Source organism: Schistocerca americana, chromosome X, assembly GCF_021461395.2.
Source record: "Schistocerca americana isolate TAMUIC-IGC-003095 chromosome X, iqSchAmer2.1, whole genome shotgun sequence".
Classification (NCBI taxonomy): Eukaryota; Metazoa; Arthropoda; class Insecta; order Orthoptera; family Acrididae; genus Schistocerca; species Schistocerca americana.
This window is the reverse complement of record NC_060130.1, coordinates 566,578,311-566,580,899: the sequence shown is the minus strand read 5'-3', so window position 1 is coordinate 566,580,899 and position 2,589 is coordinate 566,578,311. Positions and strand designations below refer to the sequence as shown.

Below are 2,589 nucleotides of genomic sequence, written 5' to 3'. Positions count from 1 at the left end.
AACGATATTTAAAATAATGACATTTTGTAGTATGTGTATATTCAAAAGAGAAACAGTGTTATTGGAAAGTGGTTTACGATCAGGGCACTTGTATTGTAAAATTTAAAAGATGTAGGGAAGTCCCTTCGCAACGGAATTGGCTTCGCGCTATGTAAAATATGGTTTTGGTGGTCGAACTGGGCAGCTCCTTGGTGGAAACGGTACGCAGTCCGTTACGCGGTACACATCGACGGTGCCAAGGGAGGCAATGGGAAGCGGCTTTGCAAGGAATTTGGCCTCGGATATGGATTTGGCTGTTGCATGGTACTCTCAGCAATAAGGAATGGCTCTTACACGTTAAAACTCCGTCGCCAAGAAGATATTTTATAGAGCATTCAAACATCAAGTGCCGTGAGTACAGTTAGCCACCATGTCGTTTGCCACCACCATTTTGCCACCACTCCACCAACTTCATACATCAGAGAATGGACCAGTTAATTTGTGTGAGTGATTTTAATAATAATCCAACCATATCTTCCATTCTGATCATGAACCTATGCAGGGCGTTATCATAAGCGTTTATAAAACCGAGTATCACGTTTCAAATGAACTAGCGATTTTTTCGCGTTTTTCAAATGTGCAAGAATTAGCAAAGGTTTATGTTAGTTAGAATTTTGCTAAAGAGCTCTCAATTTATTGGAAAGTATCGTTTTGCAAAAATTCATTGCCAGACTGTGTAAAAGTTCTGTCTAAAATACCTACTTCACAGACAATGAAACCAGTACATTAGTTAAACAGAATGAGATTTTCACTCTGCAGTGGAGTGTGCGCTGATATCAAACTTCCTGACAGATTAAAACTGTGTGCCAGGCCGAGACTCGAACTCGGGACCTTTGCCTTTCGCGGGCAAGTGCTCTACCAACTGAGCTACCCAAGCACGACTCACGCTTCGTCCTCACAGCTTTACTTCTGCCAGTACCTCGTCTCCTACCTTCCAAACTTTACAGAAGCTCTCCTGCGGACCTTGCAAAGTTCCCGAGTTCGAGTATTGGCCTGGCACACAGTTTTAATCTCTCAGGAAGTTTCACAGAAGTTAAACATGTTTGAAACATAATTAGGCTTGATTACTGTCATGAACGATTTTTTTTTTAAGTTCATTGAGCTCAGTGTTGAATAATTTGACTTGAAAAATCAAAATGAAAATATTTAAACTCTTCCAAGTGAAGTTGAGAGTTAATTTTGTTTAAATTAGTCTTTGCTATTGAAGTAGTCTTAGAGCTTTACTAGTCACACCATACTAGTTTATGGATCCCCATCATATTCTTCACATTTTCAAAAGATAATTGGACTATCATTATTACTAAGGAAATCTTACATATTTCTATAAATTGGAGTATAAACAGTGTGATTGTGGTATTATTCATTTTAATTGGGGGATTTATATGGTTGAAATTTCTCTGAGCACTATGTGACTTAACGGCCGTGGTCATCAGTCCCCTAGAACTTAGAACTACTTAAACCTAACTAACCTAAGGACATCATACACATCCACGCCCGAGGCAGGATTCGAACCTGCGTCCGTAGCGGTCGCGCAATTCCATACTATAGCGCCTAGAACCGCTTGGGTACTCCAGCCTCCGGGATTTATATGTCAGTTAAGTCAGAAGGCCCTCCTGCCCAATTTTAGTTCTGCACTTCTGGCACGAACATTTCAGGACTGATCCAAGAAACAACATTTTAGTGTAGCTCTTTTTGGTGTGAGTTTGGTAGGAGTTTGCTTTCTATGATTACTAATATGTGCATTATTGGTAACTACTGCTACCCGCAGCTGAGAGTGCCCTGTGTCAGTTTGTATCCTGTGTGCTATTCAGAGGGAATATTAATAAAAGTAACTTCAATAACTGACAGTCAATTCTCTTAAACTTATATTTCCAAATTAATGAGCCTGATTAGGCTGGCCATCATGCGTTTTTCATTCACATATGTATTTTTACTACTTTCATTAAACCCCAAAATTAGAGCCTGTTTTGTTTTTCTGTTAACTGCCATGTACTCAAAATTCATCTGTTAGACACACTCGCGGCCAAAATTTCAAAATACTCTCAGAGGGTACCATTAGCTTGAGTAACGGCAGGCTAGCGTTATAAAGTATCCGTATGACTTTCGAATATTTTAAGTGACCTCGGAGCAGTTAATCAGAAAAAAGCTTTATTCTTAAATTCGTTGAAATCTATGTAATCTCGTGATAGTTTAGATATATAAGGTGCAGTAAAAGAAAACGCATGTAAGAAAACTGAGCCCGGCTACGTATTGCCATGGCTGTTTCGCGTATGCTGCGTATGTTTGGTTGTGAAGCTCTTGCACATCCTCGATACAGTCCCTATTTCCCCTCATGCAATTTACATATTTTTGGAGCGTGAAAAATGACAGTCGTGGCCGTCGATATGCTTCGGACGAAGAAGTGCACGCTTGGGTACAGTCATACATCCGTAGGCAACCGCAAACATTTTCCCATGAAGGCATTGAACATTTTGTCTCACTTTGGGATAAATATGTTAACATCTATGGCACTTACTTTTCAAATAACAAAAATTTTCTTACTTTTTCTCA

General features: G+C 39.6%; 1 non-coding gene across 1 annotated transcript; it reads right to left on the bottom strand.

Annotated features, from left to right (window-relative positions):
• Positions 1–842: 842 nt before the first annotated feature.
• Positions 843–917, bottom strand: Trnas-cga. Its single transcript has one exon. It is a non-coding gene; the product is annotated as a tRNA-Ser (tRNA).
• Between the last annotated feature and the right edge of the window lie 1,672 nt (positions 918–2,589).